Source organism: Anomaloglossus baeobatrachus, chromosome 1 (genome assembly GCF_048569485.1).
Source record: "Anomaloglossus baeobatrachus isolate aAnoBae1 chromosome 1, aAnoBae1.hap1, whole genome shotgun sequence".
Lineage (NCBI taxonomy): Eukaryota > Metazoa > Chordata > Amphibia > Anura > Aromobatidae > Anomaloglossus > Anomaloglossus baeobatrachus.
The window spans coordinates 722,155,930-722,171,478 of NC_134353.1; positions in this window are offsets into that span (position 1 = coordinate 722,155,930).

Here is a 15,549-nt window from a genome sequence, read left to right on the forward strand (position 1 = left end):
ACTAAGCCATTATACTAGCAAACACTCAGTGTACCTAGTGGCATCCTAAACGTGGCTATTGGACTTTGCTATAGTCACACTAGTGCAAAGACATTTGCAGAGCACGTCTGCCTGCATTGCACACTCCAACTCATTATAACTAAGCCATTATACTAGCAAACACTCAGTGTACCTAGTGGCATCCTAAACGTGGCTATTGGACTGTTGTCTAGTCACACTAGTGCAAAGACATTTGCAGCACGTCTGCCTGCATTGCACACTCCAACTCATTATAACTAAGCCATTATACTAGCAAACACTCAGTGTACCTAGTGGCATCCTAAACGTGGCTATTGGACTTTGCTATAGTCACACTATTGCAAAGACATTTGCAGAGCACCTCTGCCTGCGTTGCACACTCCAACTCATTATAACTAAGCCATTATACTAGCAAACACTCAGTGTACCTAGTGGCATCCTAAACGTGGCTATTGGACTTTGCTATAGTCACACTAGTGCAAAGACATTTGCAGAGTACCTCTGCCTGCATTGCACACTCCAACTCATTATAACTAAGCCATTATACTAGCAATTTTTGCTGCCAGTTTAAGGGCCGTAGTTGCATTGTCAGGGATATTTATTCTTTATTATTCTGCTGTTAATAAAGCTAGACCACCACTGCAATCTACACCACCTCTCAATTTTTACTACCACATTTTCAGTCCACAATCTTGTCGCAATCAACATGAGTGGCAAAATGACAGATGCTGGTGGAAAGGGGAAGAGGCGTGGTGGAAAAGGCAAAACAGGTTTTGTCCGTGGGGAAGGTGGCAAAGCTCCATTATCATCTGCTGAAGATAGACCATCTACCACTAAAAGGAAGATGTCTACTACTTACCGTGGACAATCCGATGTGCTCCCTTTTTTACGGACACGAACAACAGGAACAAAGGTAGATGATGGGCAAAAAAGGAAAATGCTTGAATGGATCTCAAGTGGTCCAACAAGTGCCCTCTCAGCCACTTCAAGTACCGCATCCAAAAAACACCAGTCCTCTGAGTTGTCATCCCAATCAAACTTGATTTCTCCCAGCTCTGAAGTCTCCATCAGCCCTGCACAGTATGGTGGAACTGAGATGGCTGAGTCTGCAGAGCTGTTCAGTCACACTATAGCCTGGGAATCAGAGGTCTGCTCCCAAGCTACAGTGAGTACAGAACAGGAAATGGTCTGCAGTGATGCCCAGAACCTTTGTGACTCTGATTCAGACCGTGAGGACCAAGTTTCGGAGCATAATGTTGACCCTTTGTCACAAACTGTAACACCTGTGGTTATAGACAATGAGGAACATACTGATGAAGATGAGACTCAGATACCCGATTGGGATGACAACTTAAATATTCGGTCAGGGCAAGAAGAGGCTCGGTCAGAGGGGGAGGGGAGTGCAAACACAACAATTGATGATGAAGTTCTAGATCCCACCTACTGTCAACCCACAGTCAGGCACTCGAGGAGGTCAACAGAGGTGGTGGAGGAGGATGCAACTGATGACGAAGTTACCTTGCGCTTTCCTGGACAGAGTCGGAGTACTGGTAGCACGTCTACAACTGCATCCTCAGCCACCACTCTGCCTCTGAGCATTATTCGGGGTGGATCATCAGGTCGCATGGCCTCTAAGCCTTGCCTAGCCTGGTCCTTTTTTGACATAGAAAAAGATCGCCCAAATTATGTGATCTGTAAAATTTGTCATGGTTCTCTTAGTAGAGGTCAAAACCTCAGCAGTTTGACAACTTCTTCCATGAATCGTCACATGAATAAATATCATATGGCCCGGTGGGAAGCTCACCGTGCTGCAATACGGCCTAGCGGAGCGAACCATCCACCGCCTGCCCCTTCCAGTGCATCCGCGCGCTCGTCATCTTCTAGGACTGTGGGGACAGCTGTCACACCTGTTTTTCCACCCACAACTTCCACCACTGTAACCGCAACAGGCAGTTTGCTTGGTAGGTCGTCAGTTGTTTTGGAAGGGGAAACAAGTGAGTGTGTACAGCTGTCTCAGACATCGATAGCACCAACTTTGGATGAAGGCAACATCATGTCTCCGCCTGCACTTTCCTCACAAACCTGCATTTTTCCAGGGACACCCTACTCAACACCGTCTACACACAGCAGCCAGATCTCTGTCCCTCAGATGTGGACAAATAAAAGGCCATTTCCTGCGACCCATGACAAAGCTAAGAGGTTGACTCTATCCCTCTGTAAGCTGTTGGCTACAGAAATGCTGCCTTTCCGCCTAGTGGACACACAGGATTTTAGAGACCTTATGTCTGTCGCTGTGCCCCAGTACCAGATGCCTAGTCGCTAGTGATGAGCGAGCATGCTTGTCACTACTCGGTACTCGCACGAGTATCGCTGTACTCGGGCTGCTCGGCGGGGACCGAGTAATCTCGCGATACTCGTGCTGTACTCGTGGTCTTCATTTCTGCATGTTGGCGCTCTTTTGAGAGCCAGCCCTCATGCAGGGATTGGCTGGCAGACCACTGCAATGCCACAGCCCTGTTAGTTGTGGAATTGCAGTGATTGGCCGGCCTGCACAGCGTGACCGAGCCTTTATATCGGCCGGCGCGCTGTGCTCTGCTCACAACTATCCAGACAGTCAGTGCAGGGAGAGTGTCGCTGATTCAGGGAAAGCTTTGCGGCCCTTTATAGTTAGTTCCGGAGCAGGGCTGCAAACAGTGTGACCAGAAGTCCTTCTCAGGACTATTCTAGTTGTATACAGGCAGGCAGGGTATAGCCAGGTCGGAGTACAGTAGCAGAGTCCTTCTCAGGACTATTGTTGCTATATACAGGCAGGGTATAGCCAGGTCGGAATACAGGCTAGTGACCAGAAGAGTCCTTGTCAGGACTATTGTAGCAGTATACAGGCAGGCAGGCAGGGTAGTGGTGACCGTATACCAGCCTTCATCATATCTGGGGCTGGTGTACACAGTGTAAAACAGTCCAGATAGTGTCAGACTTCTCAGTAATTGTCGCTCCTAAAAAACAGTTAGGTTCTTATTGCGTCCGTGCTTGCATTTAAAAACAGCACTTGTGTGGCAGTCGGTGGCAGCGTACAGGTGCGTGTTTTGCACAAACTATTATATAACGCACAAGTCTAGTGTATAATACACGTCAGTCAGCAGTGTCTGATAGTGTCAGACGTCTCAGTAATTGTCGCTCCGAAAAACCAGTTAGGTTCTTATTGCGTCCGTGCTTGCATTTAAAAACAGCACGTGTGTGGCAGTCAGTGGCAGCGTACAGGTGCGCGTTTTGCACAAACTATTATATAACGCACAAGTCTAGTGTATAATACACGTCAGTCAGCAGTGTCTGATAGTGTCAGACTTCTCAGTAATTGTCGCTCCTAAAAACCAGTTAGGTTCTTATTGCGTCCGTGCTTGCATTTAAAAACAGCACGTGTGTGGCAGTCGGTGGCAGGGTACAGGTGCGCGTTTTGCACAAACTATTATATAACGCACAAGTCTAGTGTATAATACACGTCAGTCAGCAGTGTCTGATAGTGTCAGACTTCTCAGTAATTGTCGCTCCTAAAAACCAGTTAGGTTCTTATTGCGTCCGTGGTTGCATTTAAAAACAGCACGTGTGTGGCAGTCGGTGGCAGCGTACAGGTGCGCGTTTTGCACAAACTATTATATAACGCACAAGTCTAGTGTATAATACACGTCAGTCAGCAGTGTCTGATAGTGTCAGACTTCTCAGTAATTGTCGCTCCTAAAAACCAGTTAGGTTCTTATTGCGTCCGTGCTTGCATTTAAAAACAGCACGTGTGTGGCAGTCGGTGGCAGGGTACAGGTGCGCGTTTTGCACAAACTATTATATAACGCACAAGTCTAGTGTATAATACACGTCAGTCAGCAGTGTCTGATAGTGTCAGACTTCTCAGTAATTGTCGCTCCTAAAAACCAGTTAGGTTCTTATTGCGTCCGTGGTTGCATTTAAAAACAGCACGTGTGTGGCAGTCGGTGGCAGCGTACAGGTGCGCGTTTTGCACAAACTATTATATAACGCACAAGTCTAGTGTATAATACACGTCAGTCAGCAGTGTCTGATAGTGTCAGACTTCTCAGTAATTGTCGCTCCGAAAAACCAGTTAGGTTCTTATTGCGTCCGTGCTTGCATTTAAAAACAGCACATGTGTGGCAGTCGGTGGCATCGTCAGGCTCCATATTGTCCCTGGATAGAGACGTGCATGATGGCCTGTAAACATGAAGTGCCCATTGTAAGGAAGTGGGTCTATTGTAGTATAGCCCTTAGGCAGGGCAGCCAAAAATTGGGAGGCTCCACGTTGTCCCTGGATAGAGACGTGCATGAGGGCCTGTAAACCTGAAGTGCCCATTGGAAGGAAGTGGGTCTATTGTAGTATAGCCCTTAGGCAGGGCAGCCAAAAATTGGGAGGCTCCACGTTGTCCCTGGGTAGAGACGTGCATGAGGGCCTGTAAACCTGAAGTGCCCATTGGAAGGAAGTGGGTCTATTGTAGTATAGCCCTTAGGCAGGGCAGCCAAAAATTGGGAGGCTCCACGTTGTCCCTGGGTAGAGACGTGCATGAGGGCCTCAAAACATTGTTCCCATTGCAAAGGAGCGGGTCTCCTGTCGTTGTAATGTCCATTCTGCAAAGAATGGGCGAAAAAATTTACCACTGGGGGTATACCTGAAACAAAGGCCTAAGTATTGCAATTTGTAACGGTCATCATCATGGTGGCGCATGAGGAGAAGGAGGAGCAGTCCAGCGATTATCCAAAGTCCAGAAGTGTGTACCCATGGGTGAGTGGAGGTACATGGCAAACTTTAAATTCCGCTCTCATTTGCTGGTGGTGTGGTGAAGTCTGGCCCAATCCAACCCTTGTTCATCTTGATCAGAGTCAGCCTGTCAGCATTTTCAGTTGACAGGCGGGTGCGTTTATCTGTAATGATTCCACCTGCGGCACTAAAAACACGCTCTGACAAAACGCTAGCAGCAGGGCAGGCCAGGACTTCCAAGGCGTAGAGAGCCAATTCATGCCACGTGTCCAGCTTGGATACCCAATAATTGTAAGGCACAGAGGAATGTCGGAGTACAGTTGTTCGATCTGCAAGGTACTCCTTCAGCATCTGGGCAAACTTAGGATTTCTTGTGGCACTACCCCGCACCTCAGGGGCTGTGGTACGTGAGGGGCTGAGAAAACTGTCCCACATCTTAAAGACTGTTCCCCTACCTCTGGCGGATTGGACTTGTGCCTCTCTCGGCTGTACGCCTCAGTTGTCCACTGATTCATGACCTATGCCGCTAGCGTTTTGTGAGGGGAATGCTTTGCCTACTTCCGTGACTATGGCCTTCTGGAACTGCTGCATTTTGCCTGACCTCTCCGCCTCGGGAATAAGAGACATAAAGTTCTCCTTTTAGCGTGGGTCTAACAGTGTTACCAACCAGTAATGATTGTCGGCCAAGATGTTCTTAACGCGAGGGTCACGAGACAGGCAGCTTACCATAAAGTCAGCCATGTGTGCCAGACTCTTAACAGCCATCACTTCAGTATCCTGACCAACACGATGACTGAACATGCTGTCCTCCTCCTCCTCCTCCTCATCATCTACCCTGTCCTCTGGCCAGCCACGCTGAACCGAGGATATGACTGCATGTCATATCCTCAATTTGGCCAGAGAGTTGCTCCATGTCTTCATCCTCCTCCTCGTCATAGTCCTCCACTGCACGTTGTGATGAGACGAGGCTGGGCTGTGTGTTATCATCACCCACACCCACTACTGTTTCTTGCTCAAACTCATCGCGCTCCGCCTGCAATGCATCATGGTTGTTTTTTGAGCAGAGACCATTTTAGAAGGCAGAGAAGCGGTATGGTGACGCTAATAATGTCGTCATCGCCGCTCACCATCTTGGTGGAGTCCTCAAAGTTTTGGCGGATGGTGCATAGGTCGGACATCCATCTCCACTCCTCAGGTGTTATGTGTGGAGTTTGACCCATTTCCCGACGGCTTAGGTGATGCAGGTACTCAACAACTGCCCTCTTCTGCTCACATATCCTGACCAACTTGTGCAGAGTTGAATTCCAACGCGTGGGGACATCACACACCAGTCTGTGTGCCGGAAGATGCAAACGGCGTCTTAAGCCGGCAAGGCCGGCTGAAGCAGTAGGTGACTTTCGAAAATGTGCAGACAGGCGGCGAACTTTTACCAGCAGATCAGACAGCTCTGAGTATGACTTTAGAAACCGCTGAACCACGAGGTTGAGCACATGGGCCACGCATGGAACATGTGTCAGCTGGCCTCGCCTCAAAGCCGCCACCAGGTTCCGGCCATTGTCACACACGACCTTTCCTGGCTTTAGGTTCAGAGTTGTGAGCCAGTGATCTGCCTGCTGTTTCAGAGCTGTCCAGTGTCCACACCTCTTCTGCATTGTGGGGTTTGTCACCTATGCAGATTAGCTTCAGCACTGCCTGTTGCCGCTTCGCCGAGGCAGTGCTGCAGTGCTTCTGTGTCGCCCTGGACAAGCCAGGGGCCACAGAGCACAACACTTAAACACCCCACACTCCCTGCAGGCATATCATAGTCAAAACACAAAATCCTTGTTGCCTTCCCCAGGGGCTGTTGTCCACACCAGGGTGTGGAGCCAGGCGGTTGGTCTCCACCCACCGAGGAGGAGGGAAAACACAGGCAGTGAGAGTTAAGCTAAGTAAGTGGAAGGAGGAAAGTAGTAGAGAGGAGAAAAGTGACAGCAAAGAGCCTGAAGTTGGTCCGGGTGTGTGGCCCGGACAGGACAGCAAGGTTGGCAGGATGTGGTGACCGTCTGCAGTGGAGGCCGATTGGAGTCTGCCGTAAGGACCGTGGACGGGTGGTGACCCGGCCGTACCGGACCGGTATACAAAGAGAAGCCAGCACCATTGGCAGAGGACTTTCGGATCCCGGCAAGGCTTGGTGTCGCCGTGAATTTGCCAAATCCGTTAGTGAAGGGAACCTCAGGGTTTCCAAACAGCCAAGTCCAGATAGAAGGCAACCGTACAACCGTGAAGGGGAGACACAGCCACCGCCAAGGGCAACCGTCTCCCAGGGCCAGCGCCTGTGGGCAAAAGGGGCTCCTCCGGCCCATATCCAGGTCGGGGAGCGGGTTACCGTTGGGAAACCATCACTACCAACACTTAACTTAGGTGCAGGGAGAGACAGTCATCACTAACCTGCAGGGAGGAACAACCGCAGCCGTCCGAGTGACCCGTCCATCCAGCCACTTGTTTAACCGTGAACTGTGTCATCATCATTGGGCTGAGTGAGTACCTCCGTGCCGTGCGGCACAGCGCTGCCCCTGCGACCCTGCACCTCATCAGGCCCCGCAACCCGCCTGTCATCCATGTCTACCCCATCACCAGGCCCCGGGACAACCAACCCCCCTACCCACGGAGGGGAGAAATAACAACAAAGCTGCTCCCTGTCACAGGCTCCCGGGATCCCCGTCCAGAGCAGCGGTGGTGTCCACACAATCACCACAACCGTGGGTGGCGTCACGGACAATATCCCCAAAACCCAAACCACCCCTTTTCACTCACGGGCGAGTAGCGCCGCTCGAGTCCCCGGGATCCGGCCATCGCTCGAGCCAACGAGCAGCAGCAGCCGTAGAGCAGCGTCAGCCGGACCCAAGCAGTGGGAGAGCGCACCGTCCCCTCCTCCGCCCGCGACACTTCCAGCTTGGGACTGGTGTGGAGGGTAAAGTGGATCAGGATGCGCAGGAGGAGGAGGAGGCTGAGGAGCATGACATTCCGGAGCTGTAGAGTGTGTGTGAAACCCTGACTGAGGTAGGGCCTGCAAAACTTGGTGTGTGAAGGACGTGTTCCGTCCCTCGCTCAGACTGGGTCCCAGCTTGCACAATATTAACCCAGTGTGACGTCAACGAGATGTAGCGGCCTTGCCCACATGCACTTGTCCACGTGTCTGTGGTTAGGTGGACTTTGGCTGAAACAGCGTTGTTCAGGGCACGTGTGATGTTTTGTGACACGTGGTTCTGCAATGCGGGGACGGCACACCGGGAGAAATAGTGGCGGCTGTGGACCGATTAACGTGGGACAGCTGCCACCATCAGGTCGCGGAATGCTTCTGTCTCAACCAGCCTAAAAGGCAACATTTCCAGCGCAAGCAGTCGCGAAATGTTAGCATTTAGAACTGTGGCATGTGGGGTGTTGGCAGTGTATTTGCGCCTGTGTTCAAAGGTTTGCTGAATGGATAACTGAACGTTGCGCTGGGACAAGGACGTGCTTGATGATGGTGTTCTTTCTGCGTAGGCAACTGCAGGTGCAGGAGTGGAGGAGGCTTGTTCGCAGGCAGCATGGACAGGGGATTGGCTCGCATGCACAACCAGCGAAGACGTAGCAGTGACATCAGCAAGCACTGCTCCTCGACTCTGTTGTACTTCCCACAAAGTCGGGTGCTTGGCTCACATGTGCCTGATCATGCTGGTGGTGGTCAGGCTGCTAGTTTTGGTATCCCTGCTGATGCTGGCATGGCAGATGTTGCAAATGGCCTTTTTAGAATCATCTGGAGCCAACTTAAAAAACTGCCAGTGTCAGAGTTCCGGGTTTTCCAGTTTTCTTTTGAAAGAGCTTGCCCTTTGTTAACATGGAGTTTTCTGTTCTGTTGCCCTACTTCCTGTCCATCTGTTTAAAAGCCGCCCCTAAAGCTTAGTCCAGTGCCTGAGTATACTGCTTCCTGTGTGCTCCTGCCCTGCTGCTTTTGGTTCCTGATTGTTATTCGGATCCTCTTGGAAAACAACCGACACCGACTCTGGACTTCATCTGGTATCATCTAGCTGTGCCCGGACTCCGTTTGCCATCTTTGGTCGGCACTTCTGCCCGGTTCCTTCCGTTTAATATCACTCTGGACTCACATCACGTACGGACATTTTTGGACTTACCTATTGCCCTTTTGTGTCCCGGCTGCTGCGCATTTAGGGCTTCTGGGGTGATTGCCAGAAAGTCCCTGTATAGGGGTTCGCTCATGGTGGTCTCCCTGGGGGAGTCCGGTGCGCGGTCCCGGGAATTCCCTTTCGCTCCGTCCCTGGAAGGTATTTCCTGTATTTATGTTCTACTGTGTTTTTGTTCCGTTTATGTACATATTTGCTGGTTGCATATTATAAACGTCTTGCACCAAGAACTCGTCTCTGGTTGTCATTGCCCTAACGCAATCGAAATCCTCAATACATACAATAGTATTACAGCCAGACTCGGGAAGACCTAACATTTGTACAGGCACCTTGTGTCGTGTTGTTCCGGGGAACAGTTGCCTGACGTCTGCCTGGGGCCACCACTCTGCTTCTTACTGCCTGTTGTGATGCTACGCCTCCCTCCCCCTGTGCACTGCTGTCCTCGCTCTGCATATCCTCCTGCCAGGTTGGGTCAGTTACTGGATCATCCACCACGTCGTCTTCCTCTTCCGCACCCTGCTCCTCCTCCTGACTTCCTGACAATTGTGTCTCATCATCGTCCACCCCTTGTTGAGACACGTTGCCAACTTCGTGAGAACGTGGCTGCTCAAATATTTGGGCATCTGTACATACAATCTCGTCATGGCCCACTTCAACAGGAGCTGGCGAGAGGCCAGAATTTGTGAATGGAAACGTGAACGAACAGCTCTTCCGAGTGTCCAAGTGTGGGATCAGTAATGTCCGTGGACGTGTACTCGGCCTGGTGGTAGGAAGGAGGATCAGGTTCTGAAATGTGCGGTGCAGTATCACGGCTACTGACACATGACCGTGTGGAAGACAGAGTGTTTGTGGTGGTGCCAATCTGACTGGAAGCATTATCCGCTATCCAACTAACAACCTGTTGACACTGGTCTTGGTTCAAGAGCGGTGTACTGCTGCGGTCCCCAAGATTTGGGACAGGACGTGCGAGCGACTAGATGTGGCCCTTTGTTGTGGCGAAATTAGAGCTTGCACACAACCTCGGTCTCTGCCTGCACCACCATCACGTCCACTTCCTTGTTCGTTGACAACGCCCTTGCGCATTTTGCAATGCTGTGCTGATGTGTATTCACTAGACTTGTGCGTTATATCCAAGTTTTTGCAAAACTCACACAAATGCAGCGGAAAGCTGCCACCAACAGGCACACACGTGCGGTTTTTAAATGCAAGCACGGAGGCACTAAGAACCTAACAGGTCTCTATCCAGGGACAACGTGGAGCCTCCCAATTTTTGGCTGCCCTGCCTAAGGGCTATACTACAATAGACCCACTTCCTTACAATGGGCACTTCAGGTTTACAGGCCATCATGCACGTCTCTATCCAGGGACAATGTGGAGCCTCCCAATTTTTGGCTGCCCTGCCTAAGGGCTATACTATAATACACCCACTTCCTTACAATGGGCACTTCAGGTTTACAGGCCCTCATGCACGTCTCTATCCAGGGACAACGTGGAGCCTCCCAATTTTGGGCTGCCCTGCCTAAGGGCTATACTACAATAGACCCACTTCCTTACAATGGGCACTTCAGGTTTACAGGCCATCATGCACGTCTCTATCCAGGGACAATGTGGAGCCTCCCAATTTTTGGCTGCCCTGCCTAAGGGCTATACTATAATACACCCACTTCCTTACAATGGGCACTTCAGGTTTACAGGCCCTCATGCACGTCTCTATCCAGGGACAACGTGGAGCCTCCCAATTTTGGGCTGCCCTGCCTAAGGGCTATACTACAATAGACCCACTTCCTTACAATGGGCACTTCAGGTTTACAGGCCATCATGCACGTCTCTATCCAGGGACAATGTGGAGCCTCCCAATTTTTGGCTGCCCTGCCTAAGGGCTATACTACAATAGACCCACTTCCTTACAATGGGCACTTCAGGTTTACAGGCCATCATGAATGTCTCTATCCAGGGACAATGTGGAGCCTCCCAATTTTTGGCTGCCCTGCCTAAGGGCTATACTATAATACACCCACTTCCTTACAATGGGCACTTCAGGTTTACAGGCCCTCATGCACGTCTCTATCCAGGGACAACGTGGAGCCTCCCAATTTTGGGCTGCCCTGCCTAAGGGCTATACTACAATAGACCCACTTCCTTACAATGGGCACTTCAGGTTTACAGGCCATCATGCACGTCTCTATCCAGGGACAATGTGGAGCCTCCCAATTTTTGGCTGCCCTGCCTAAGGGCTATACTATAATACACCCACTTCCTTACAATGGGCACTTCAGGTTTACAGGCCCTCATGCACGTCTCTATCCAGGGACAACGTGGAGCCTCCCAATTTTGGGCTGCCCTGCCTAAGGGCTATACTACAATAGACCCACTTCCTTACAATGGGCACTTCAGGTTTACAGGCCATCATGCACGTCTCTATCCAGGGACAATGTGGAGCCTCCCAATTTTTGGCTGCCCTGCCTAAGGGCTATACTACAATAGACCCACTTCCTTACAATGGGCACTTCAGGTTTACAGGCCATCATGCACGTCTCTATCCAGGGACAATGTGGAGCCTCCCAATTTTTGGCTGCCCTGCCTAAGGGCTATACTATAATACACCCACTTCCTTACAATGGGCACTTCAGGTTTACAGGCCCTCATGCACGTCTCTATCCAGGGACAACGTGGAGCCTCCCAATTTTTGGCTGCCCTGCCTAAGGGCTATACTACAATAGACCCACTTCCTTACAATGGGCACTTCAGGTTTACAGGCCATCATGCACGTCTCTATCCAGGGACAATGTGGAGCCTCCCAATTTTTGGCTGCCCTGCCTAAGGGCTATACTATAATACACCCACTTCCTGACAATGGACACTTAATGTTTTGAGGCCCTCATGCACGTCTGTATGCAGGGGCATTGGTGAACCTCACAATTTTGGACTGCCCTGGCAAAGGAAAATACTACAAAGACTCACTTCCTCAAAATGGCCACATTAGACTCAAGAGGCCTTCATGTACGTCTCTTCTCAGGGACATCGGAGTGCCACACAATGTTTTCACGTAAAATCTTTCATGTATTAATCTCAAAAAGTAACATACACCAGCTCTATCTCACTATTGGGTATGTGCCCTTAACATTTCCGCCATGAAAAATCATTTTGGGGTCATTTTGGAAGGTTTTCTGGTGAGTCCGTAAAAATGGCGTAAAACGCGGACAAAATTGTTCACAGCTGTGACTTTTCAGTGATAAATGCTTCAAGGGGTCTTCCCCATGCTGTTGCCATGTCATTTGAGCAGTCTTCTGAGACTTTTGTGACATTTTTAGGGTTTCTCCATGCTGCCGGGGGGTCATTTCACAAAAATACTCGGGTCTCCCATAGGATAACATTGGGCTCGTTGCTTGGCCCGAGTACACGAGTATCTTGGGAGGCTCGGCCCGAGCTTCGAGCACCCGAGCTTTTTAGTACTCGCTCATCACTACTAGTCGCCACTACTTCTCTAAGAAAGGTGTGCCCGCGCTACACCAGCATGTCGCACACAACATCACCGCTTCCTTGAGAAACTCTGTGTGTGAACGGGTGCATTTCACCACCGATACTTGGACCAGTAAGCATGGACAGGGACGTTACATGTCGCTGACTGGGCACTGGGTAACTATGGTGATAGATGGTGAAGGGTCTGCTGCACAAGTCTTGCCGTCTCCACGACTTGTGTGTCAATCCTCTGTCTGTCCAAGTTCCGCCACTGCTTCTGCATCCTCCACCTCATCTGGGTCCTCCACCTCCGCCCCAAGCCTGCCTGGTCAGGCCACCAGCGTTCTCACTGCGCAGAAGGAATCACGCACCCCTCATTACTATGCTGGCAGCAGAGCGCAACGGCATCAGGCGGTCTTTAGCTTGACATGTCTTGGGAATAAGAGTCACACAGCTGAGGAGTTGTGGTCAGCTCTGCGGTCTGAGTTTAATAAATGGTTGTCTCCACTCAACCTGCAGCCTGGTAAGGCCGTGTGCGACAATGCTGCAAACCTGGGTGCGGCCCTTCGCCTGGGCAAGGTGACACACGTACCTTGTATGGCTCACGTGTTGAACCTTGTCGTGCAGCAATTTTTAACACAGTATCCCGGCCTAGATGGCCTTTTGAACAGGGCTCGAAAACTGTCTGCTCACTTCCGCCGTTCAAGCGCCGCAGCTGAGCGACTTGCATCGCTCCAGAAGTCTTTCGGCCTGCCGGTTCATCGCCTGAAATGCGATGTGGCGACACGCTGGAATTCAACTCTCCACATGTTACAGCGACTGTGGCAGCACCGCCGTGCCCTGGTGCAATACGTCATGACGTATAGCCTGGGCCAACGAGATGCAGAGGTGGGGCAGATCACCCTGATGGAGTGGTCTCAGATCAAGGACCTATGCACCCTTCTGCACAGTTTCGACATGGCGACGAATATGTTTAGCGCTGACAATGCCATTATCAGCATGACAATTCCAGTCATTTACATGCTGGAACACACGCTAAACACTATTCGGAGTCAGGGGGTGGGACAAAAGGAAGGGGATGAACTACAGGAGGATACATATGCGCAAGACACAACAACATCACCAAGGTCCAGACGTTCATCATCACCAAGGCGCTAGGCATGGGAGCATGGGGGACAGGGATCAACAAGGGCGCATGGTAGAAGGCGAGATGTTGAGGAAGGTGCAGGAGGACATGAAGAAATGGAGGACGAACTGTCCATGGACATGGAAGACTCAGCAGATGAGGGAGACCTTGGTCAAATTTCAGTTGAAAGAGGTTGGGGGGAGATGTCAGAGGAAGAAAGAACGGTTAGCACCTCTATGCCACAAACACAGCGTGGACTTGGTCCGCATGGCTGCGCAAGACACATGAGTGCCTTCTTGTTGCACTACCTCCAACATGACCCTCGTATTGTCAAAATTAGAAGTGATGATGACTACTGGCTTGCCACACTATTAGATCCCCGGTACAAGTCCAAATTTTGTGACATAATTCCAGCCATAGGAAGGGACACACGTATGCAGGAGTATCAGCAGAAGCTGTTACTCGATCTTAGATCCGCTTTTCCACCAAACAACCGTGCAGGTGCAGGGAGTGAATCTCCCAGTTGTAACTTGACAAACATGGGACGGTCTCGTCATCTTCAACAGTCTACACGTACCAGTAGGACCGTATCTGGTGCTGGTAACAGCAATTTTATGGAATCTTTTCATAATTTTTTTAGACCCTCCTTTGCAAGGCCACCAGAGACAACAAGTCTGACACATAGTCAACGGCTGGAGAGGATGATACAGGAGTATCTCCAAATGAACATCGATGCCATGACTGTGCAACTGGAGCCTTGCTCCTTTTGGGCTTTAAACCTAGAAAAATGGCCAGAGCTCTCAACTTACGCCTTGGAGATTTTGTCGTGTCCAGCTGCCAGCGTTGTCTCTGAACGTGTCTTCAGTGCTGCTGGGTGTGTGCTGACAGATAAGCGCACGCATCTGTCCAGTGACAATGTGGACAGACTGATGTTCATCAAAATGAACAAGTCATGGATCCAGAAGGAATTTACAACCCCTGTGTCATCCTGGGGAGAGTAAATGCTTGTGGATTTGGAATGTGCTTGATGCAAATCTAGCTGTGAAGTGTACAACTAGGGCACAAGTGCTGCCACTGAATGGGTGGGTGTGTGTGGGGCACAATTTTTGGAAAAAAAGGGAGACTCCGCTTGGAGTAACCCTTGCTTACATTGTTTTTAAAAGAAGCCAAGATGAACAGAGCTGGGATCAGGAAAGACTTTGCTACCTACCCTGGTGTCATCCTGGGGACGGTTAATTATGGCGTATTTTTGAATGTGCTTGATGCAAATCTAGCTGTGAAGTGTACAACTAGGGCACAAGTGCTGCCACTGAATGGGTGGGTGTGTGTGGGGCCCAATTTTTGGAAAAAAAGGGAGACTCCGCTTGGAGCAACTTTTTCTTACATTGTTTTTAAAAGAAGCCAAGATGAACAAGTCATGGTTCAGCAAAGACTTTATCTACCTACCCCGGTGTCATGCTGGGGACGGTTAATTATGGCGTATTTTTGAATGTGCTTGATGCAAATCAAAACATCCTGTTTGCAACTAGGGCCCAAGTGCTGCCACTGATGGGGTGGGTGTCTGTGTGGCCCAATTTTTGGAAAAAAGGGAGACACCGCTTGGAGTAACCCTTGCTTACATTGTTTTTAAAAGAAGCCAAGATGAACAGAGCTGGGATCAGGAAAGACTTTGCTACCTACCCTGGTGTCATCCTGGGGACGGTTAATTATGGCGTATTTTTGAATGTGCTTGATGCAAATCTAGCTGTGAAGTGTACAACTAGGGCACAAGTGCTGCCACTGAATGGGTGGGTGTGTGTGGGGCCCAATTTTTGGAAAAAAAGGGAGACTCCGCTTGGAGTAACCCTTGCTTACATTGTTTTTAAAAGAAGCCAAGATGAACAAGTCATGGTTCAGCAAAGACTTTATCTACCTACCCCGGTGTCATGCTGGGGACGGTTAATTATGGCGTATTTTTGAATGTGCTTGATGCAAATCAAAACATCCTGTTTGCAACTAGGGCCCAAGTGCTGCCACTGATGGGGTGGGTG